Source organism: Corvus hawaiiensis, chromosome Z (assembly GCF_020740725.1).
Source record: "Corvus hawaiiensis isolate bCorHaw1 chromosome Z, bCorHaw1.pri.cur, whole genome shotgun sequence".
NCBI classification, from domain to species: Eukaryota; Metazoa; Chordata; class Aves; order Passeriformes; family Corvidae; genus Corvus; species Corvus hawaiiensis.
The window spans coordinates 2,124,018-2,148,658 of record NC_063255.1 but is presented as its reverse complement, the minus strand read 5'-3'; the positions used below and the strand labels follow the sequence as shown (position 1 = coordinate 2,148,658).

The 24,641-nt window shown below is 42.3% G+C and overlaps 1 long non-coding RNA gene across 4 annotated transcripts in view; it reads right to left on the bottom strand.

Moving 5' to 3' along the window:
* Positions 1-24,641, bottom strand: part of LOC125319465 — a 220,995-nt gene that overhangs the window by 176,340 nt on the left and 20,014 nt on the right. The window contains exon 3 of one of the 4 annotated variants that reach the window (XR_007200742.1): positions 23,297-24,358. The exons of the other annotated variants lie outside the window; for them this stretch is intronic. This is a non-coding gene — a long non-coding RNA (uncharacterized LOC125319465). Of the gene's footprint in view, positions 1-23,296; positions 24,359-24,641 lie in introns of those variants that run through there. 4 annotated transcript variants of the gene reach the window in all.

Here is a 24,641-nt window from a genome sequence, read left to right as displayed (position 1 = left end):
CAGGCAGGTCACCTGGTCATAAATGGAGATCAGGTTGGTTAGGCAGGACTTGCTTTTCACTCACCCATGCTGGCTAGGCCTAATCCCCTGGTTCTCTTCTACATGCCTTGAGTGTGATGGGCTCAAGATGATGGTTTCCATAACCTTCCCCAGCACCAAGGTCAGCTTGACAGCCTGTAGTTCCCCAGATCCTCCTTCTGATCCTTCTTGTAGACGGGCATTATACTAGCCAATCTCCAGTCCCCTGGGATGTCCCCGCTTAGCCAGGACTGATAATAAATGATGGGAGAGCAGCTTGGCGAGCTCTTCCATCCACCACCTCCCTCAGTACCCTTGGATCTCATCTGGTCCCAGAGACTTGTGAGCATCTAAGTGAAATAAAAGGTCACTTACTGCTTCCTCCTGAATTTCAAGTGGACTTTTCTGCTCCCTGTCCCTGTCTACCAGCTCATGGGACTGGTTGCCTTGAGGATACCAGGTTTTTCTGTAAAAACTGAGGCCAAGTAGGCATCAAGTATCTCAGCCTTTTCCTCATCGTTGGTGACAATGCTCCTCCCATGTCCAATAAAGGATGGAGATCTTCCTTGGACCTTCTTTGGCTGCTGAAGTACTTGTAAAAAAACTTTTTATTATGTTTCAGAGCAGTGACCGGATTCAGTTCTAGCTGAGCTTTCACCTTTCTAAATTTCTATCTACCTGACCTAAAGACATCCTTGTACTCTTCTGGAGTTGCCTGGTCCTACTTCCAAAGGCCAAAAATTCTTTTTATTTCCCTGAATTCATGCAAAAGCTCTCCGTTCAGCCAGGCCAGTCTTCTTCCCCACTGGCTCATCTTTCAGTACACAGGGATGGCCTGCTCCTGCACTTTTAAGATTTCCTCCTTGAAATATGTCTGGTTTTCATGGAGCCCTTTGTTACTAAGGGTTGTTCCCCAGGAACAACTGGCTGAACCAGTGTCTGAACAGGCCACTGCTCTCTACCCAGTGTAAGTACAGCTTTCTGTACTGGCCGTATGTTGCTTTTCACTAGTTCCTGAGCTATCATTGTACTGTGACTATGAAATGTGGAGCCAGGCTGCAGATGGTGCCTGCCCAATGACTGTGAACCAGCGACACTTACGCAACACCACTAACACTAATGACATTTTACCAGATCCATAGTATGAAGATTAATGCAGAATCTGGCCTGTATTAACTGCTTCTTAAAAAGTGTATTATTATTCCCAAAATTGGGAATAATGTGTTACACTGACTCCAGCTCTAAGAGAGGCTAGGATCAGCACCTAGGACTCCTTTCTTGCAAACTCATCCAATTCTATTCAGAAAGATATTATCTAATGTGTTAGTATTGTTTTCTTATCTTTTCTTACACTGATGAGAAATTAGAATGCTTTCTCACTCTTCTATTTTTTTATAAGTTAACAGCCGGCAATATGGTTTTGTATGGATAGAACACCCAATATATAGGCAATAAATTATTCTGAAGCAAATGTTAAAATGTGGTAAGCCAGTGAAATACATCACAGTTTAGCTTGTAAATTAGTTGAAATTTAAACCTGTGACAGAATTTGCACTTTGTTGGACTGTGGTTAAAGCACGGTTCTGGAGCCCGCAGGCTAATGGACGTGAAGGAGAAACCTGACTCCAAAATCTTGAAATACAAACTGCATCAGTCCAGGGGAAGGAACTGTGTTTCCACTATATCCATGCGTTTCTATAAAATATCCTTCCACCTTACGCTAGTTAGGCCTTTTTATTTTTTTGTCTTTTCTTTTTCCACTCAACTAAGATGTAACAATAATGTGGAAAGGAAAATTTCTTGCATTTTGAAAAGGGGCCAGCTGGCAATTAAAAAAACACACATCCTGATAGAGATTTATTGAACAAGCTCTTTAAAACAAACCTGCATCAGTGAAATCTTGTCACCTAGCAGGGGGCCTAGTATTGAATTTATGATTAATGATAGGTAGGTGAACGGGTGGTTGAACACAGATGTGAGGAAAGAGTGAGGGAAGAAGATAAAATAGCAGCTCATTCCTTGGCTTGGCTAACACCAAAGCACTGACTAGCAAAAGTGATTGAATCACAGGTTGTATCTTTCTGTTGAAGCCTTAAACAAGAAGTTACCTTCACAGTGGCTCCTATAAACACCCATCTTAATATCTCAAGGTTGTCTGGGAGCAGAGTCTCTAGACTCTAAAATACAGGTTGTTAGCTAGGTCTGCTATAGCTAATACTCATGAGCTCCCTTGGTGACTCCAAACTGACTTTCAGATGGGTGTTTCCTGCTATGGATGCAGTTTTAAAGCAATTTCCTAAATATTTTTGCTGGATACCACAGCCAACAGTGGCAGCTATAGACAGCAGCAGCTGGAGTAGACATCTACCACCACAGGCTAACTCTGCACCAGATTGTGTAATCCATGTACCTCTCTGCCTGAGAAGCCTGACTCTGAAGTAAATTCGTAAGTTTTAATCAGTGGTTTTAATTTTTCATTATATTCACAATGAAGGCTGCTGTCAAAGTAACTGCTCTCCCTAAGGCTGTGTTGGGACATCTGATCCTCACTGAACACAAGAAGTACAACTGACAGAGAAAGACAGTCCTAAGCTCTTTGAGCAGCGTCACCCAACCTCAGCTGGATCCTTGATCAGGATTTTTGCCCTTGACAAATGTAGTGTCTTGGGAAGGACAAGGCAAGATGTTGCAGCTGCTCACTTGAGGGGGCTGCCAAACAAGGGCTAAGTTTTTCATTCTTCCCTAATTAGGGAAGGTGAGCAGAGAAATCACCAAAATGTGTTGCTCAGCCCCTTACCTTCCTGAATCACTCAGAAAGGTCTTTTCCACAGGAAAGTATAGCCATGAGCCTGCCCTAATACTCTTGCAGCATCCAAGGGTTCCCCTACACTCAAAGCCCAAAAAGACTTAGCTGTCAGGCTATAATCAGTTGGGCTTTAAGCTAGCACCTACTGTTCTTGTAATTACCTTCTTGTAGTGATTGTTTGTAGGAATTTTATCAGGCTTGTCAGAAATTTGCCCCAAATGTCCAGATGTGCTATGTTACGTGCTATGGCTCTGGAGACACATTCATGATTTCATTGCACTGATATGTGCTTTCTCTAACCTAAGGACCTTGGAAGTTAGGGATTTTTTTTTTTTTTTTTAAGGAAGGAATGGGGGCTTTTTCTGAATAGATATTCAGTGACTGGCTTTCCTTCGGAATTGCAGGCACCACTGATGCCCTTGTATGTGGGCAAATGGACCAGTACTTCAGCAGATATTTCCCTAAAATGGGACTATTAGTGTTTGCAGTTTTCAAAGGGAACTTCTGTACTTCAAAGCGACAAGGTTCAAGCACTACAAATGCTTGTAGTCTGATCTTTGCCTCCAAGCAGAACACCACTAACTCTCACTGGTTTGCAACACTTGGCAGCACACTGATGGGCAGTATAATATGTATGAAAATGAGAGAACAAAATATATGGAAGGCTTCGATGGTGGTGCAAAGGGCTGGGTAATACCTTGTATAGCACATCATTTCACAGTAATTTCTGATTTTCAGAACATTGCTTCTAATATTAATGCAGTCATAATGTTTAGTATCTCCATAATGGAACTCCAACATTCTAAAAAAATAAAATCTATGGCTTCTAGCCAGGAAAGTATACCTCACTGCTTTTGACCATGCTGATTATGACTGTTTTAGGAGCTACACCCACCCATCCCTAGGACAGGGTGCCTGCAGGCTCCAGAATAGTAAGTACCTGGTAAGAAAACCTATCACAAACAAGAGTCCTCTCCATACAAATCCACACTTAGGAAGGATGTTACAGATACCAAAAATACTCTTGAGGGGCAGCACATATTATTTTAAAATTTTGCCTCTATCCCTTCCTCTTTTTGTATTTAGCAGCTGTGAGGTTGTGATGTCTGCAGAAAGGAGACTATTTTTTTTTCCATGAGAGGCAGACTTCTTGGTAGTTCCATTCTGTTTATTTAGGGCCATCTCTGCTTGTGCTGTCTCTTTATGCAGTTCCTTATCTGGCCAGTATTAACTGATGCTGCTCTGTTGTGCTAAGGCTGGTGCTATATATCTTTCAAATAAAATAAGAATTTGATAGGAGAACGCTTAGAAGAGATTCAAATGACACACTTATTCTGATTATACTATTTTCACCATTTCTCTGGAAAACCAAGCACCATTATTCACTCTACAGAGGACATCATTTCCCCAGGCATTCCTTAGACAGTACAGACCATTACAAAGGTTTTGTGAGCCTGATGGGACAAGGCAGTGCAAAACTGAGAAGCAGAAATAACTCTTCATGAGGGTTCCTATGGATGTGTCTCCCCTCTCCTCATGAATGCATCAGGAGGCAAGAAGGAAAAGCATGGATGGACATTTCAGCTCCACCAGTGAACGGTTGATTGTGTGAAATAAAAGGTTTTTGTCCAAGTTCCACTGGTCCCATGTGCTTACCTGAGACCTGTTGCTGTGTATTAGCAGTTAGGGTGTATCAGCCAGAGATGATTCAGAGCTATGGAGCTACTGCCAGACTCTTAGAGAAGATCACAACGTTAGTGTGATGAGCAGGCTAGCAGGACAGCATCTTAGAGATTTCTCCCCTGGTTTTTCCCTCTCTGAACTTGGGAACTGCCTTCGTATGAATAAAATGATCCTGTTGAAAAGATATAACACAGCTTTGGTCTGCCTTGTGATGCCAGTCAACAGATGCTGAGGAAATGAAGCAACAAGTCCAGGATATGGTAGAGGTGTATCTAAACTACTCCTAGTTGTTCCTCTCTGCTGGGGACACCCTTTAGTATGTGGTAAACTTACTGGAGGAGCAAAGATGACTGTACTCCCACTGCCAGCACTGCCTAACACAGCAGGCAGTTTGGGGCCTGGAACACTGTCAGACTGCTGGGCAGACCCACCCTAAAAACTTCTGCAGAGAAGACATCTGCATCCTTCCCTGCTGTCCTTCTGCCTGCCAGCTCTTGTGCTAAAGAAACCTTTATGTGCTTGCTGAAGTTTTTAAGCCACCTTTCTGAGCTGGTTTGAAAGCTCACATGTGACTTAAGCAGTTTCTATTTTTGTCATTGCCTGTAAAACCCTTTTGTATAACTTGAGCCTGACCAGGGACACCTTCTCCTCAGCAAAATACAGGGATCCCTAGAGGTTCATCCTGCTCATACCATAACCAATACTTCCTTCCACTTTTTGAAGTTCTAAAATACAGAGAACTGTTACCTGTTCATAAGGTTCATGAAAAATCTACACCACCTGGAGTAAAATTCTCCTTTACCTGGTGGACTGAAGAAACAATGTCATGAGATGCAATAAATATTCAGATAACAAAATGTTCTAAGGAATGCCTTAAGTAGGTTTTTTTGGTGGGGTTGTTTTTGGGGTTTTTTTGGGTTTTTTTTGCAATATGCTTTAAATCATTTAAGGGAACAATCACTTTGACGCAAAATACCTCCATTTTTTGGTAGTATCAGTATTTATCATGTTCAGCTTGTTTATCACCTTCACCTTCACATAAAACAGAGAAGCCCAGGCAGCTACGGAAGTGAAAGTACTTAGGATCAGAGGCATTTCAGGAAAGTGGACATCAAGCATCTAAATATCTTTGGTCTGAGCCTCAAAATGTCAATATCAATTTTTGGAATAAAAAAATCCCAACCATCCTGCTGGAGCAAGTAAAGGGAGGACTCACAGGCCCTGGGAGTAATGACAGGCATTTGTGCCCCTGCACAGACCTTAGCCAGGCCCCATGCAGACCCAGAGGTGCAGCAGAATGCAAGAGGAAACCTCTGCAAACCACCAACTCCTCAGACACAAAAGCAAACCCGGGGCTTTTTTATCCCAAGGTCACTATTGTGCCTATTGTCATCAAATGATGGGAGGTGTGGATCTGTGCAGGAAAGGATCTACGCAGACTTTAAAGCCAATTAATTTTAGAATTGATTCTCTCTTTTGCCGGCATCCTCTACCACCAGCAGGGCTCTTTGCTGCAATCCAGTGCAATGCACACACCTTTGAAAAATGATGCTTTCAAGCTTGCCCTGTGGTGCAGTAAATTGGAAAGTGCTCTTAATAATAATAAGGATCAACATTGACTTTAATGGTCTTCAAACCCTTCATGTAATTTCATTAGCTACCCAACACAGATGCAAGCAGGGATGATGTCATACTTTTTACTTTGCTCTGAAACCTGAGTCAGGCGCCAGAGATAGAAAACAGTTTTATTATTGTAATCAGATTAAAGTTTCTGTCAGTTGGTGACAGATAGGTGATTGCCAGAAGTACATGAGGTTCTTGTGAAGATACAGCTCAGATTGGGGCGAGGGTCTTATGGATTGCATGCAGTGCAGAGTTGTGGGTGCTGTCAGATGGCTGTGAGCTCTACGAATCAGCATGGGTAATTTGTCATTTAATAACATTTCTGCCGATGCAAGCACCAGAAGACAGCGCAGTTTCACAGCATGGAGAAACGTCAGTTTTCACACCAGTAGTGACTACCAGAACTCCCATTTTCGTTGCAAAGCCCTTTGGCATAAACACCTCATGCAGGTAGCACACCGCTTCACATGTGTGCAGAGTGCAAGTGTCTGTGTGTGCAAGTTCTCTCCAGAGCTAGACTCCTGCTGTCTTCTTCTACCTGACATGGTGAGCACCACAGACAGTTTACATTTATCAGCACCTTACCACAGACTGGCGTCTTTCCCAAGAACAGGAAGCAATAGTGGTAACCTTGAGATATTTGTGGACACAGAGCAACATCATGACCTCTATCCCACCTTCCAGAACTCAGGTGCAAAGGATAAAGAAAATTTTAAAAATGCAGAACAGAAACAAAGAGAAATCAGGAAGCTAGATAGGTCCATGACCATTGACTGCTTTACAAGACTTTTTCAATAAGCTGATAAGATGCAATTACCTCATCATCTGAATATTGCAGCAGTAAAATCAATGCTACTTGAGGAGTCTGGCAATCAGTTAGGCACTCTCTCGATATTTGTGACAGTCAAGGCAATTCTGTATAAAACATTGATAGCATTAAAGCACCAAAATACCAGTTCCCTAATGGGTACTGAGAAAATTAACTTATTCCAGCTATGGAGTTATGATAAATTCAGACCTCTGAATCTTCATTTTTAGCTGGATAAAGGGGTTTTTTTCTGGGTGAGGGTTCTTCAGCAATGTCATTGCTGTTGCATAAGAGGCATTCACACAAGACCCAGCACATACCTGCCTAACAAAAAGTTAGAATACAGAACAACCCTCTGGATGGACTTGTCGTGTATTAACATCATAATGTTGTTATCCAGAATGTAATGCTAGACAATCTGATTTTAGTTTTATCTCAATGTATCTGATTAGTAATAGACCTGCAAACATGTAACAAACAAAAATCAAGGTCACAAATACCCAAATCATCAAAATTATCTAAGTAATTTATTTTGATTGTTAGAAGAGGCAAGCATCTGTCTGCCTTTCAGCATGTCTCAATGTCCTCTGATTTATGTACACTACAGATATCAAGCAGGGGAATAGATTGTCGTGAAAGGTTGTGGAATCTCTATCATTCAAGATTTCCTCAGAGCAGATCAGACAAACATCTTCCAGGGATAACCCGGGCATAGTTGTTCCTGTGTTCCAGCAAGAAATGGGCTGCACAACCTCTTGAGGCTGTCCAGCTCTACAACTCTGAAAAAGACCCTGATATTCATTTCATGGTTTTCTGATTGTATGGGAAGTCTGTCTGGGCTTTCATCAGATATTTAAATAGTAAACCAGCATTAATTCAGTCATAACAATCATACCAAGAATAATATGGATCAATTTTATTTCTGGCATGATGTGACTTCCCTGGAATTATATAAGGGACTAATTTAGTTCAGCATTTGGATAATTAATAATCTATCAATGTGTTACATTAATGTGCATATTGAGTTATTCTGCCATCATTTAAAACAGTTACATCACTAATGAGACTATTAACTATAGAGATCATCAAGCCACATTGGATTCATGTTTTCATTATTTCTATCTGAGGCTAGTTTTTAGCTCAGCCAGTTAATAAATGCCACGGTAGTGCTGGCACAGGAAACATGCATCTCTTAATTTTCATTAAGATGGCATAGAGAACGCTAGTAAAGACAGATGTGACTGTTTTGTATCACAGGATCCTGCTAGACAGAGAAAACTTAAAAGTGTATTCTCATTTAGAACACGATACATAGATGTTTTTTGCTTATTATTTCTGGAACTATTTGAACTGTACCAAATTCAGAAGCTAATTAAGATCTAGTTCTGGAAAACTCATCAGCTCCTGCTGAACTTTAAATACCCAAGTAGCTTCACTGAATAGAACAGCTAAATTTAAGCTCCTGAGCATTTGCAGGATAGATTACCATGGCTCCTCAAGTGTGATTACAACCAGTTACCTGACAAATTAACAGAGATATACCACCTTTTCAAGTTGAATTGGATAGTGAGTGAGTCTGAGGTCAGACAGAAGAGTCCCCACTGGAAGCTCCATTTCAGATTAATCAAACAACAGATCAAAACATTAAAATGTTTCTTAACATTCTACTTCTTAAAACTCAGACTTTAAGACTGACAATGTGAGCTGCAATGCAGAAAAAAAAATACTGCAAGAGCCTCAGTAAAGTGGAACTTTCAGGGCAAGTTTTAGAAATTATATCCTTTGGGGATGTTTTTGCTATTATGTCTCTAGCAAAAATGAAGTACACTTTGAAAGATGAAAATGTCACTTCAGTGCATTGTATTGTGTGCCAGATTGGCCGTGTAGATTCAGATTATAACTATGTGGGCACTAGGCCCATTCTTCATTGACAATCATAAAGAATAAATATTAAGAGATCAAGAACACAGCAGCAGTCAAGATGAAGAACATTCCAATCCCTGTTGCACATGGTGATTCTTTAAATGTTCAGAATATATCCCAGCAGTGATATCAGCCAGGCACAATTGTGTATTTCCCTGGGTCCACAAAGACAGAAAAAATTTCAGCTGCAGTTGAAAACATATCCCAAAATAATAGAGCTGTAGCAGTGGCTACAGGTGTATGGTCATTGGTAGCCATGCCTAAGTTCAGACCCAGACTCCATCAAGTGGTTTGCACTAGTTGTAGTCCTATTTTAGGCCTGGGCTTGTCTCTGGCTCATGCCTTCTCCTTCCACACTGTCCTTGGTTCTTTGCCTTCTCACTACTTTACTCCGTACTAAAAAAGCCACCCATCCAGTACATCTGCTCCCAAGCTTCCTTGCCTGGCAGAATATTGTGTGTTCTCCTGTAGAATGAGAAATGCTAGGTAAGAGGTTGAACTGATCTATGTCTGTTCTAGAGAACAGAAGTTCCAATATCAGTGAATGTGTATTAATGCATGGGAAAAAAAAAGAAGAAATAGAATTTTTACTTCCATTCATGTTTTTCCATTCTCATTCTCTTTCCATGACCTCCACTGGTAATGAATCAGCATGAGCTCTTAGTGCCTCACACCAGACACATAGGTAGAGACTCTGGAAAGAATCACATTTTCTCCTTTTCCTTGCCCTGTCATAACTTCTTAGAGCAAGGCACAAGTCTTATGTTTCCCCCAAGACCCAACACCAGAGACATTTCTCACTAATATGAAGCAGTAGCTGAAAAGTCACACAAAAACCTTGCAAATTCCTTACTGTTTTTTCCTCTGTGCTGCACCATAGGTTGTTGGGGTCCCTCCCCTGCCGTGTAGCCCTGGGAGAGGGGTCCTGAGGGCACAGACACGGGGCTACCCTGCCCCTGCTCAGCCTCGTTCCCATTGGTTGGTTTGTGTTCCCTGCGCGGGCAGAAGGACCCTTGGTCCCGTGACTGGAACAGTTCCTCGGCAGAGCTCCGGCCATGCGGCTGGAGAAATAAACATCTCTGAAACAGCTAGCAAGAATCTGTCTGTCCGTATATATTTCCTTTCCACGGGACTCCTGGTTTGATATATGCGTGTTGCAGGATCCCCACTGCAACAAATGGTGGAGATTCGTGAGCAGAACGATCCCCGATCCCTAAGCGACTGATTTGTGTGAGTAAACCCTGGAAACTTTGGATTCCTCTTCTTGGTTTTGCTTTGCTATTCCATATCTAAACTATGGAGGAACCGTGGGAAGACTCTTGGCTCTCAGAGCCGCATATGGACATTTATCTTAAACTTAAAATGATTCTTGAACAACGATTTGTAAATTTTAGCTTGATTCAAGCTCAAAAAGAACTGAAACACTTCCTGGCATGGTTGTTTAAGAAATTTTTCTATGTTTCTTGGGATTTAATTCTTACCAAGGGCTTTTGGAAAACCGTTTGGACACAGTTAATACTGGAGTCAAAATATATGCCGATGGAAGAATATTTTCGTGAATATTATTTAATTACCGAGACTGTTGAGCAATGTCAGCTGTGTCCTGGTGAAGGGAAGCCTGGCGCAGGGACCGTGTGGCCCAGGCCACGTGCACCGAGCGCTCTGCGAGCAGCAGCGAGGCAGTTCCCGCGCGCGGGCGGAGCCACGCGAGCCGCAGTGTCGGTGGCGGAGCGAGGCGCGGCGGGAGCGGCGGGACCCGGCGGTGCCCGCCCGGTCCTGTGCAGCGCGTGGTGGAGCGAGCCCCGTGAACGCCCGGCCGAGAGGGGCGGCACGCGGGCGGCGGCGGGCGGCGATGGCGGTGGAACGGAGCCGCGCCCAGCCGAGACGCGCGCTGGAGCGGAGCGCGGGGGGGGTCGTCGCTCGGGGGCCCGGCCGAGACGTGGGTGCAGCGCCCGGCAGCGGCAGCGAAGCTGCGACCAGAGGAGGCGACGCACGGAGAACTGAGCGGCGTGGCCCGGCCCGGCCCGCACAGCCCCGAACGCGACCCCGGGAAGAGCGCGCAGGCACCAGCAGCCCCGACAATTCCAACACGGGAGCGACCGAAGGAGAGAGCAAAGACGCAGCGAGACAGAAAACAGCAGCCACTCGGAAAAAGGAAAAGATCATAGCAACTAAGACCTTAGGGATAGTAAAATGGTATAATGTTAAGCAAAATTATGGTTTTATAACAAGGTGTGACAACCAGCAAGACATATTCGTGCATAGAACTGCTATTAAAAAGAATAACCCTGAAAAATGCATCCCAAGCTTGGGAGATGGAGAGGTGGTGGAATTTAATATTGTACTAGGGAGAAAAGGGTTACAATCATCGCAGGTCACTGGGCCTGATGGTGTTCCTGTAAAAGGCAGTATATATGCAAAAAATCGTAGTCATGTTAGACAGTATCTCCATTGTAAGCCCCCCCTACAGTTTCCCTTTCCTAATCCCACCTTTCCCTTTTACCCTATGTCCTATTACCCCCAGTGTATTCCCAATCCGTTTTTTCACCCATGGTTTCCCTCACAAAACCATGCTTTTGCCAATTGTTTCCCCAAAAATCCCTTTCCAATGCCGAGTGGGGGATGAAAAGGGGGAGGGAAGAAGTTAAACCCTCTCCTGCCTCAGTTTCCCCACAAAGCATGCTCAGAGTTCTGTCTCCCTTCTGTCAGCCCTAAGATGTTCCAGAGAATCTGTTTGGACATTTAAAGACTCAGGAGGGTGGCTTGTTTTGTTTTGAAACTGTTCTTGTTATGTTTATCCAGTTGTTTTCATTCTCCTTTTATTAAAATAAAACAGGTGAGGTGTTGGGGTCCCTCCCCTTCCATGGAGCCCTGGGAGAGGGGCCCTGAGGGCACAGACACGGGGTTTCCTGTCCCTGCTCAGCCTCGTTCCCATTGGTTGGTTTGTGTTCCCTGCGCGGGCAGAAGGACCCTTGGTCCCGTGACTGGAACAGTTCCTTGGCAGAGCTCCGGCCATGCGGCTGGAGAAATAAACATCTCTGAAACAGCTAGCAAGAATCTGTCTGTCCGTATATATTTCCTTTCCACGGGACTCCTGGTTTGATATATGCGTGTTGCAGGATCCCCACTGCAACAATAGGTCTACACGGAGCTTCTCAGACCAGTAAAAACAAGAGGTGAACACACTTTTTCTAGTATTTCCCATACGGATTCACAGATGCAGAAGAAGCTGTACCCAGGGGAGATGACACAGGAAACATGCACCCTCACAGTCCTGCTCCCAAAAGCAGAACAAGGTGTGGGGTAAGGAGCCCTCACTTGGTGCTCCTGACATAGGAAGAACCCTATATAACCCAGATCAGAAGTGATTTGCCTTCACCAGTAGCACTGCAGGAATAGGACTTAGGCGTGGAATGCATATTTCTGTTGTTGCACATGTTTAAAAGTATTTTCAGTAAGGCATTGGGAACAGCCCTCTTGCAGGCCAGGAGAGAATCATGCGCTCATACCCCAAGGATTTCCCACTCCACACTGGTCTCTTTTACAGCTTCCTCAGCAACTGGAAACTAAACATCTTTCAGGGAACGCTATATGGGCTAAGTTCTTCTATTTAGCATTACATGCTGAAGTAAATGAGGCTGTACACAAAATCCCACTTTTTTCAAATGTCGTTGACATTATAATTCTATAGGTTCTGACTTGGCATGGTTTTAAATCTTGTTCTTAACAGTGTAATAACACAAAAGCAGGGACAGAAAGGAGAAGGAAGAGATAAATTTATATGCAACAGATCATTCTTGTCTTTTGCTTTCAAGAGATTTTGCTGTAAAATACACTTCAGGTTTTCATGGGTACCTTTTTAATAATTTTTAGGCCTAATTTAAGGGTGCAGAAAGCAACCGTGTTACTAGTTACACTGTTTACACATCAACTGGCTCATTAACCTCAAAAAAGGTAAAATAAAAGGACCTAGGCGCATACACTTTCCCCCTTTCTTGCTCCTGCAGAAAATCACTCTTGTGGACATATTGGGAGAGTTTTAAGAAAAAAAAAGAAAAGATACATGATGAAATAAAAATATCAGTAAGTAAAGCCAAGTGAGAAAACATTAGAAAGAGCAAGAACTGTGTTAGGGATGGCAAACTGAGTCCCCAACTGTGCTATTGGGGATAACGAGGGCACTCCAAACACCAGGCCCTGTTATTCCAAAGCAGGTGCAGATAAGCCTTAGAAAATCCTTCCAGGGAAAGTCCTCATCCGGTTGAAATCACAGTGATTTGTTATCTCTCATGGTGCCTGGATCTCACTTTCAAACCTCAGGATATTTATTAGAGCCTGTAAGATCTCAAGATCCCTTTTCTTGTGCTTTTCTTGAAGACAATAGATAGTCAAGATGAAAAGTTAAGGCAGAATTGTGAAGTCACTCTTCATTCTTAGTGGCTTTAGGAATAAGGTAGTAGGGATACATCCAGACATATTTTTTATGCCAGCATCTTCCCCACATATAACACAAATATTGTTATGAAATCTGTCAGCAGGTCTGTGATCACACTGCCCATGGAGCTATTCATGGTCTCATCAGTAGGGTAGAAGCAATTGGCCCATACTGTTATTGTAAGCAATTTCAGCTATGAAACAAAGAAACATTTAAAAATGAGGTTTTTAAATAAGGAATCATTGTAATAAGGTCATTTGTGTATTGATGATGCTGAAACTTCATCCTGGTGCTTGTAAGAGTACACAAGGTGGCCTGACTGCTTTCAGCACACTGTAACAGTGGTGATTTCTTCTGGCTGTGGGCAGAAAAAACTTTCACATCTCGCACCATATGAAAGAAAAGATAAGGCAAGAATGAAAAAAAGCCTGTATTTTAATTCCTGGGCAAATTGGAACTCAAAATGCCAATAGCTGACCCTCAATAGTAACTGTGTTATAAATAAAATATGTAATTCGTGCTATTATGTATAAAACTGGAATGTAATCAGACCCTACAGAGACCAAGTTTCAAAATCCCTGCACCAGCCTGGTTGAAAGGAAAAATTTCACAACACTAGAAGTATTTCTTTCACAATAAGTGAGGATTCCACCTAGGTGGGGTTAGATCTTATCACAACTGTTCCAGGAACCAGAGATGGCCCATCCATCAGCAGAAATAGCCCACTCATCACCCGGGATGGACAATTCATCAGACCCAGGAAAGGCTTTGTTCGGCCCAACTCCGGGACAAGAAAACTTCACGAATACGAGAAGAATAGAATTAATTTGGACTCTGCCCAAAAACTGTATAAGAAGGGACCAGCCAAAGCAGCACTCCTGAACTTGGAAGGTCTGATGCGATAGAGATCAGATCTATGAGTGCTTACCCAGCTCCGACCCCGGGCTGGGGCTGCTTTTCTCGATCGAGGCTTTTGAAACCGATATTTCGGTCGCATAATAAATGTCATTTCTTTATTAATTTTGATTCAGCAATTTTGTTTGTATTAACTGTAATCTCCAACAGGGCATAGGTGATACCTAGACCACAAACAGGCATTTTGGACAGGATTAGCAACCGTGTGTTCAGATAAGTTAATGGGTAAGAGGACAGTTGCAGGTTTGCATGGGCTGCTGGTTGGGCAGCAGTACAAAGAGCCACACTTAGCATGATTACAGCAGCCCAGACAGGTTCATAGTCCTTCTCATCCATGCAAGGAAAAGACAGGCTCTGTGCCAAAGGGGCTTTCCTTTCCTGACATTTCACAGCATGTGCCACCAGACAGCTCAGGGCCAAGAGTGGGAAGTTTATTAGCAGCAGCTGGAAGAGTTTAGACAGCTTGCTTTCCACTGTCTTTCTGAAAGCCTTGAGGACCCACACTCGTAGAGAATGTTATCTCCAAAGCACTGATCAAGAATGCATCCACAGGGAATTCAACTTCAAATACATAAGAAGTTCCAGCAAAGAAGAAATAAACCAGCTGTCTCAGTGCCCATGGTGGAACAGACCAGACTCAGTGGGCCTACTGCAGCAGGCTAGCTGAACATGGTGAGAAGCTTCTCAGGAGTGAGCATAGTGAAGCCCTGGAACAACTCATCTGCAAGGCTGCCTGCAAAGCCTTGTGCGGAGGGATGGTAACAAAAGTAACCCATCTAGTCACAATGGCAGGAGATGGACATGGAGTGCTCTTGAGGGTCTTTCAGACTTTCAAGTTTTCACAGGTTTCACAGGCAGTAAAGCCCTACAGATACTAGAATTGTGCTATGTTGATAGTTACACACATCTTTTAGTCAAAACAGAAACAAAAATTTCACTTCAGAAAAGTTTCCTAGAATGTGCATGCTTGACTTCCACATACCTTGATATGCCGCATACTTGGAAGGATTATGCTCTATTTGTACCTGCTGACAAAGTGCTGAAATAATCCTTTTCTCCATGGAGTTACCAGGTCTCTCCTATCTGCTCTTCTTTGTCCACAAAAGCTTCAGCTAGTTTGCACTGCCAGAGCGAGTTACTTCAAAACTTTGGCAGGTATTGAAGATAACTGGCAAGTTTTGCCTGCACTCTGTACTCCTCTACAATTTAGCAGAGGCACCTCAAAACCCTACTAGCACCTCTTTTTGGTGAGAGATTTTCATCTTTTGAAGAAGAGTCATTATCAAAATAGATCAAGTTGAAAGTCTTTGGAAAATACACAGCGATCTTTTTGACTTTATAAGTAACTAATGACAAGTAAAGAGTCTGAAGGAAATGCTGTGCCCTACCACAAGCAGGAGAAAATGAGAAGTTTAAAGCAAGAAGAACTTCCAGGGAAAGACCAGAAGCATTGCTAATAGGAATTCCCAGAGGGGTCAGGACCAGCATATGGCACAGCAGCCTTGCTGGGTTTGTCACATGCATTTAAGTTTCCTTGAAAACTTGAAATTATCCTTGCCCAGATTTTTTTTTTAAAGTCTTTTAAATTGAGGCAGTTTTTCCCAGTGCTAATGAAAACCCCTTCATGATTAATTCAATAACCTGATATTTGAAGAGCACTGCTGTTGTGGTATTACACTGCTATCACAGAAAATTACCACTTCAGGACAGATGGTGCAGTGGTGCTGATGAGTGACAATTAAGCCCAATCATTAAGGGCTCTTCTGATCAGTGAAGTCGTCCACTGAAGACATGTACATGAAAAGTCAGTATGACTTTTCTGCTAGAAAGATCTTCATAGAGTTTCTAGAAGACCCTTTTTATCTTTGGAAGACTTAATTAAAGGGGCTGTATTTGAATTATGACTTTTGATTCTCTTTCCAAAGTGTTAAACGGTTTTAGAAAAAGTTTCCTGTCTTAACCTAGAGTTACAAAGTACTTTTAATCATTGAAGGCTGTTCCATTATATCTCAGTGTTAAGTTTCTAACTTTGAATAACTAGATGAACCAGGTCTTTAAAACTTTATATTCTAGGAACTCCACAAAGTCACAAGGAAAAGTGTCCCAACTCCATCCTCAAAAGGTACAAATTTTTTGGGTAAACTTTGGAGAAAAGGTGATTAGCACGGGTGGTTTCATGAACAAGGTTGGTTGGTATTTTCTCAATAGAAGAAGAGAAGGATGATTGAAATGTCACATGAAACAAGTAACAGTGATTTGATATACATTTAAATATGCTAAGATCCATCAGATTCCAAGAGTAATTGGGTGACAAGCCTCCTCACCTCCTCACCTTCCTCCTTACCAAGATGAAGCTAGCTGGTGGTAAGTTTGACCTTATCCTGGTTGAAATGGTTCCCTGCACGATGCAACTCTTCATTTACCTTCTGTAACACATTTATCAGGTTCTATCCTAAACCTGATATAGAGGATCAATAGACCATCCCATTTTCAGTCTGTAGTCTGCAACAAGCCAGATAGTTGGGGGTACAGCCAAGGCAGTGATCTCAGCATTCATATCCAGAATTTTCTGGTTATAACAGAGAGAGAGAAATCGCTGAATTTCGTTTTGGTACTAGTCTTGAATTCCAATATGTAAGCTGTGCATGGAGGCCTTTGGAGACAGTCTTCAAACAAGGCACAGCCAGGGGTCCCCCTGCAAGCCAAAAGCTGCAGTGTAGTGGCAACATGCTAAACAGACATGCTTAAACAAATCTGCATCAGAGACATGACCTGTTCTCACTGTGTCAAATGAGGAAAAGCAGAGCACTGCTTGTAGCTGCTTTGCACTGGGCTTGGAGGGAAGAGCAGAGCCTGGAGGTCTTGAGCAGAGATGAGGGTGGTAAGACCAGGTTCAATTGCAGGCTCTCTGCAACTAGGCCCCTTGATGAATGAGGAAAATTTAGACTCTGAGATTCCTCTGTGCCATGACACAATATACTGCGGGCTGAAGACATGTAAGTACAAAGCCGGATGAAATATCCATTCAGATATTTACAGAGATAGAGCAGAATCGCAATTGCTTCATAGATAATAGTAACTATTCATCCTAATTTTCTGCTGAAAGCCTATAGTCTACAACAGGGTCATGCTAACCCCATTGCCCTCTTCTCCCCAAATAAAAGAATGTAGGATACCAAGAGAATAGAAAGCACATGTTAAATATCTGACTTGTGCCTAGTTATTATCCTCCTTCTTCCACATAATAACCTCCTCTATTTATATTCACATCTATATTTAATGCTTACTGAAGACTATGGACTTGTGTTTGATGTTCATCTGAAGACATGATTCCTCACAATCTTCAATTTTAGTAATGGAAAAAGGCTGTGTTAGAAAAAAAACGGATGAGCACTTTTCATCTTGGTAGCCACATAACCTTTATGTGAACTTGAAAAGTCATACAAAAAATGGCATTCTCAGCCTATTGCGGTTGATTCACAAAGTTTTCTGAATGCTGCATGAGCCTCCCTAGCAGTATCTGATCTCTCCTTCTTTAAAGAACACTCATTAAAAAGAGACAGCGAATCATTCATTCCTTGACCTACCGTGTCTGTTGTTTCTAACATGAGATGTAAAAACATTCTATTCGTTATAAGAAGTTTTTGAAAAAACAGATGTTATCATGTCTGTGTCTGTAGTCCCGACAATGAAAAACAAGGGCAATAGGTCAATTATTAACTTGTTTTCATGCTCTACCCTGCAGTCAGAGCCACCAGTGCTGACTCCCAAGCAAGTGGTCAGAGGAGAGCATGGCACCCCCTTCCCTGTTATCAACACCAACCCTCTAAGAGCAACCTACTCCAGCGTCACTGAATGCAAACAACTGAAGAGCCTCTGATATCAACTCACCACAAAAATAGTCTACTGCTCTTCCTTACCAGAATAAAAGGAGCACCAGATTATTTTGTGTCATGGAACCTATATGCTCAGAGTCTCCTATACATCCTCACATGGAGAATGCCAATGTATGTGGGGTTAAACTATTCCTACACACAGAGCTAGTTGCTATCTATTACTTATCATGACTTTATAAATCTCTTTGCACAAAACATAGGTTTACCCTCTCTTTTCTAAACTAGCAAGTTTCCCTTAAAATAACTAACATCAGCCTGTTAAATACACAGCTGGGTTAGATGACACTATAATTTAAGGATATCATTTAATGTGAACATGTAATTCCAATGTGAAAGATTGAAATTCCATTGGAATATGTGAATTCATTAAAGGGAAGATATTTTCATTCATCAGAATATGTTCTCTACAGAAATAAGAAAGTGACCTCCAAATTTACAGTTGCTGTTAGGGATATTGCATTTTTGTCTGAATTAAAAACCCTTACTTTCTGGAAAAGGAGAAGTATGCACCTTCACGTCTCTCATCCTACCTTCCCCAAAGGAGCATCAGTCAAAGGAGAAAGCAAGGAATCAAAATACCTGGCTGAAACTGCATCTGCATGGTGGTGAAGACAAATCAGAAGGTGTGGTCTGGACGCCTGAAGCACTAGCCCTGAAAGGGGCAGGTGGCTGAGACAGGTTCATCTGATAACCTCAAACCACACTCCAGCACCTTTTGTTTGCTCAAAATATTTCCTCAGGTCCAAAACATCCTGGAGCTTCTCTCATGCCAAGGAGCTGACATCAAATTTTCAAATGCTGCTCTTCCTGGGAGAGGAACAGAGCAGAACCTGAGCCCCAAGTGCCTGATGCAGTGATGGGCAGGGCAGGAAGCAGGAATCACACACAGGTACATGGTCCTGCCACAGGGAAGGTTTTCACACAACTCCTTCAGCTGCACCAGGCCATCTGGTTGGGATGGGTACAACTGGATTGTGGGACCAACCTGAGTTAAGCTGGATTGTCCTTCTGGGTTGGGTTTTGAGGAACTGGATTTGTGACACCTTGCTGGCCAAGGGAGCCAGACCAAAAAGAGCAGGAGGTCAGTGCTGCTGTCTCTGGCTCTGTTGCCAGAAGAAAGCTTTGTCTAAGTCTAGCCCTGGTGACGTCATGAACTGAGATGTCTGGGACTATGCACCTCATGCAGTAGCTTAATCTCCTCTGTCACTTCACACAGATGCTTATGCAACATGGCAGAGGGAGGCAGGCACGGTGTCCCGCTTGTATGCATATGCTGTACCTCTGGACTTCTTTACAAAGAGCATACCATTTCCAACATACTCTCTCCTCATTCCAGCAGACGTACCTCTTCCCTTTCTCTTGCCATTACTGCCTGCATGCCTGACTTGGGTACCCAGTACCCAAACGCTGCAGAAAGGCTCAGATGAATAGCATGACACTGCAATGGCTGTTCTAGAAATCAAGGAGGTCACAGGCTCTTCCTTCCATCAACATGGGTATAACAGCACCACATAAGGGAAAATCTGACCCATGCAACCTAGAAAATATTCCCACAGATGCATGAAGAGACTAAAACCAGAAGGGCAGATCAGGTACTGCTCTGTTTTTCTGCTATCGCCAGTGTTCTCCACATTCCTACTTAAAAGCAATGATTGAAGCACATTTCCCTTCTTGCTATTCCTGCATTATAATTGTTTTTAAATGCCTTTTTTTCTTTAATTACCCCTTCCTACATATGCATGAGAATGATAGGATAAGGAACAATATAACACTGCAATTGAATTACAAAAGCATTGCAGAAGTATTGTCCTGTTAACTTCATAGCAGTGATGTGTTATAAAATGCAAAGTAAAGAAAAAGGGAGAGTAATTTGTTTATAAATATGTTAGTTAGGTGGAGTAAATGCCATATTGCCTGATTGCAACTGATTGTAAAGCATGCCTTCTAGCATGGATTTCACGGAGCAAAATGTAGTTAATAAAACTACCTTTATGATTTTTATTGCAGCCTTTTAGCATAAATAGCTAATAACCAATTTACATTAATGGTATTGGCACGAATGTAAATTAGTGTCTTTTTGTTTGTATTGCTGAAGTGCAATTCTATTACTAGACAATTGTATTTGGCCGTTCCATTAACTGGAGAGATCTAAGAAACAGATACAGTCCCAGGGCCTGCTCAAGGAATATTAATTCAGAAGAGAAATTGTACTGCACACCTCCTTACCAGCTAGGGCCTCACAAAGAGCATCTCTGCCTTTTTCACCCAAGCCTGTTCCTCCAGCACACATGTTGGCATTGAGACAACACCTCAAGCAGGCTGGTGCTGCTTCAAATCAGGTTTAGAAACCAGGTTTCCAACCTCACACAGTATCTCCATATTTCATCTGATTTCCTGTTCTAAGTCACAAGCATCAAGGTCTTAGGAAACTGGTTGCCACCCACCCTAACAAAGAGACCTCAGTAGTCGGGTCATTCACTTAGAAGGGGAAACTTGTTCCTGCAGAAGCCCGGCAGCTTCACTGGGGATGACACCAGGCAACACTCAAAAAAGGGGCTGTCCCCTCCCTACGCTCTCCTGGTCCAGATCCCTTCTGCTAGCAAACATTCTCCTGCTCCTGACTGCTTAGGACACCTTCTTCCTCTCCATGGTGAAATCGTTGTCCAGCAGCCAAGAGACACACCTCATGTTTTCTTCAGTGTAGTAAGTGAACAGGATTTACACCACCACTTCTCCCCTTTTCCCAGGTGATGGCTTTCCTGCTTGACACCTAGAAAAAGGGATGGTTGTAATATAATAACTTTCATTGGTGCAAATGGCGGGTGGGGAAAGGCACCTTTACAGCCTACTAAATCAATGCTCCTGCAAGCCAAAGATCAAATGTAAACACTGACAAATTACTGGCAAGGCATGTGAAAGCCACGCAATCCTGCCTGCTGTAGAAACAGAGGTTTTCCTCTATTTCAGGCCACATTCATCTGTGACCTTTCCTATTCACAGGGTCTTTCTTTAGTCATGCTATATAAGCAGCTACTGTATATACGGAAAGCCAATTTTCCCATATACTTAGGAGCGCTGCTGGAAGAACAATAAATCATTGATCTATTTCCAGTTTCATTACCCTTTATATGATATTGATACAAAAGCATCCTTTCATCTGCTTGTTTCTTAGATGAAGACTAGAAGAAAGTCTTCTTCTCTTCACACAAATTGGCAGTAAGCTCTTTTCCTTTCATCAGTACAGAAGGTGAAAGACATTTTCTACTGTACAAGGGTTCTGGACAAGAGATGCATGCAGTGGTTGTGTGTCATTTTGCTTCCAAGCATGCAGTAGTGTGGGCTAAATTTTCCTGCTGTTAACAACAGTCTAATATCTCCAGAAAATCCCCAATGAACATAGAATATGGTTTTTTCCTTTTGAACATGAACAGCCATTTTAAAGAATTATTGTATAAATATACATATATACATGTCAAGTACAACTCCCTCTTACCCTCAGCATGAGCAATGCCATTCCAGCAGATAAACAGAATTACAGTAGACCTTAGATTCATACTTGTGCTGTGCTACTATATACCAAGAATAATTTCATCAAAGTTCATCAAATTCTGTTGATGCATCTCCAATGTAAATGAGATCAGAAACAAGGCTTTGTGACCTCTGGGTCCTCTTGTCCACTACATGCACAGAACATAATGAACTAAGCAAACATAGTAGACAAGATAATGCTATCCTTGTAGCATATTAAATACTAATGTACTTAATGACATCAACATTATGAGATGAGTGTTATGAATAGCCAAGACTCATGAGAAGTGAAAGAGGAGAATCACTTTACTGGAGACCTGGAACTAGAAGACAGAATCCATGATATGACATCAGGGCTCAAGCTTGTTCTGATTTGGTAATTTCTTACATACCATCTGAGTTAAATTAGGTGGACTAAGGGAAACTCTTCATGGTTTCACTTCCATTCCTAAGCACAAGATCAATGCTCCAGCTGGCTCATGTGCCTCTCTTGCATATTATGAGCCATAAAAATACCAAATTGAGCTAATTATGATTCATGTTAAACTTATACCATCCAATCCAAATCCCATTATCTGAATATAAAGATTCCCAAGAGGTTCCAAAGAGTTTGGATTAGACCTACAACGACAAATGCCAAGTTTGTAAGGGCAAAATGAGCTGACTACACCAGTGCAATTTTGGCATGACTCTATTAAACTCTGTGAGGCTACTCTGATTTATGTAGAATCTGAAAGAAGAATTTAACCATTAGTGATTTGCCCTAGAGTACAGTCTGCTTCCCATTTTATACCAGCACTAAAGGTTTCAGTTTTCTTTTTATTTTCTTTTTAAACCCTAATTAATTTGTCTTTCAACTCTATCTGTTATGTGTTCTCCTGATAATTTTTCAGAGGTAATATTCTGTGCAGTTCATGATTTCTTCTACTAAAAATAGTGGATGCAACCTATAATAGGACAGGAAAGCTTTTAGCATTGCATAGTCTTTGAGTCAAATTCAGGTCTTACACTTCAGGGGTGTTCTGTTCCCACTTGACATCAATAATGTAGCTTAAAAGGAAATGAGAGAGGGATTTGGTCAATTATACAAGCACAATTTTTACAAAACCAGCTTGAAAGTGGCAGAAGTAATCATTAATGAAGATTAATGGGAAGATTCTGGGGTACAGAAATAATTATTTACTATTTCACTTCAGAGGCATGAATGGGAGGACAAAAAATGAAGGATCACAAGATATACAAGCTGGTATGGAGCAGTGTGTTTAGGAATATATGCCTATTAATAAACTCTTTTGCCAGTATTTTAGTATGAATAATAATATCTCAAAGCTTCCTGCAGCTGCCACAGCCTTGGCTGATTTATTGAGAAAGCACCACCTGCTGCTCTGCAGCACTGATTGGGTTAAGAATCTGGTAAAATGGTATTTCTTTCTCCCGAGGCTGGCTGGTTGAGGCTGCTCCCATAACTGGGCAGCCGTCCTGTGCTCCCTGCTGTTGGTGTCTACATCCCCACTGGCCACCAATGTAGAGGAACCAATGGCACCTGCATGACTCACACACACACAGGATGCCTAGTATGTTACAGGTAAATAAATATATTTACAAGGAAAGAGAGTTATCTTTTATTTTCAAAAGTTATCTCCTGCAAGGAAAAAGCCCTTTTTTTCATCACTGGGAATAGAACTTTTTACAATAAAAGGACGCCAAATCAGAACAGTCTTTCTTACACATAGACAAAGCTCAGCAGAGTTCAGCTGCTGATCCAATGCTTCTTACAATCCCCTTGAATATTTGAATGCCTTGGCATTGCAATTAGGGGATAAAACTGTGTATTCCACAAACCTACCTTAATCTGGCAACTTTTACAAGTACTAAACATCCTTTTTAAAAGGTGTTTTAAAGACATACTGAGACACAGATTTAATAGCTTGGATTTAGCCAGTCAAAATCAAGGGCAGGTATGGAATAGCTATTAAAAAAGATCAAAAGGCATGCACATCACATCCAGCCGAGGTGGGTACCGTGATATATGGTGCAGTTCAGACTGCCCTGTCTGCCCAGAGACACTGCATTACCAGCACTACATCCTAACTTAACTGATCTGTAAAAGTGCCTTGCAATATGGAAGAGTGAAAGAATCCATATAAAGCCAATTTCTCTTCTGTTCTATTTAAAAGTTAAAGGCGCTAGTAAAAAGATAATAAATATCACTCCTTGCTTTTTCAGATGGAAATATCTATCATGAAGTGAGTGATAAGCCTTAGGCAGACAGCCCTCAGGGTGCTGCTCTGTGCTGCCCCAAAAAGAGATATGTGACATATGGCTACAGCTGTAAAGCTGGTGGGATGCTCCCTGCCAGCCTCTCAGTGCCTGGAGCAGGAGCAGGAGCTTCTTGGGTGGTCTGCAGAGGTGGGAAACCTGCTGTCACCCTTTGGCCAGGGGCCTGGGCAGGAGCCCTTGCATGTGGCCCATGGGTGGTCTTGCACTACGTACACTACACCATACCTTTTGTCACACCTAGACTGTTTCTTTTCAGACCAGGAAGCAGGAATGCTCCAGGCTATCCATTGCATCAGAAAGGATGTGCCAATAACTGCCCTGAGTGTATCATTCATTGGACAACTTCTCTAGGAAAGAAAAAACTCTCCAGAGGGTGTGTAGGAACAAATTGTCTACAGCAATTTCAGATGCCTGGAGACCTCTTCAGTGTCCATTCGCAATACCTGTTGGAAGGAGTGAGAGGAACATTCAGCAGACAGCAATCAGTCACTGACAAAGCCAAATTCACCTCAGAAACAGGGCAGGACAAGATTTGCACGGAAAGGCGAGCAAGAGAAGGAAGTTGTCACACCAACACAAATTTAAATACCATCTTGTGGTCCAGAACAACTGCCTGCACTAGATGTCATTAAAACTTCAGGGGAAGGGATAGCTAAATGAAACTTCTCACCAGGAAAAAATTACCTCCAGGAGAAAGATGCTTCAGGAGTACAGGAACCTACTCCT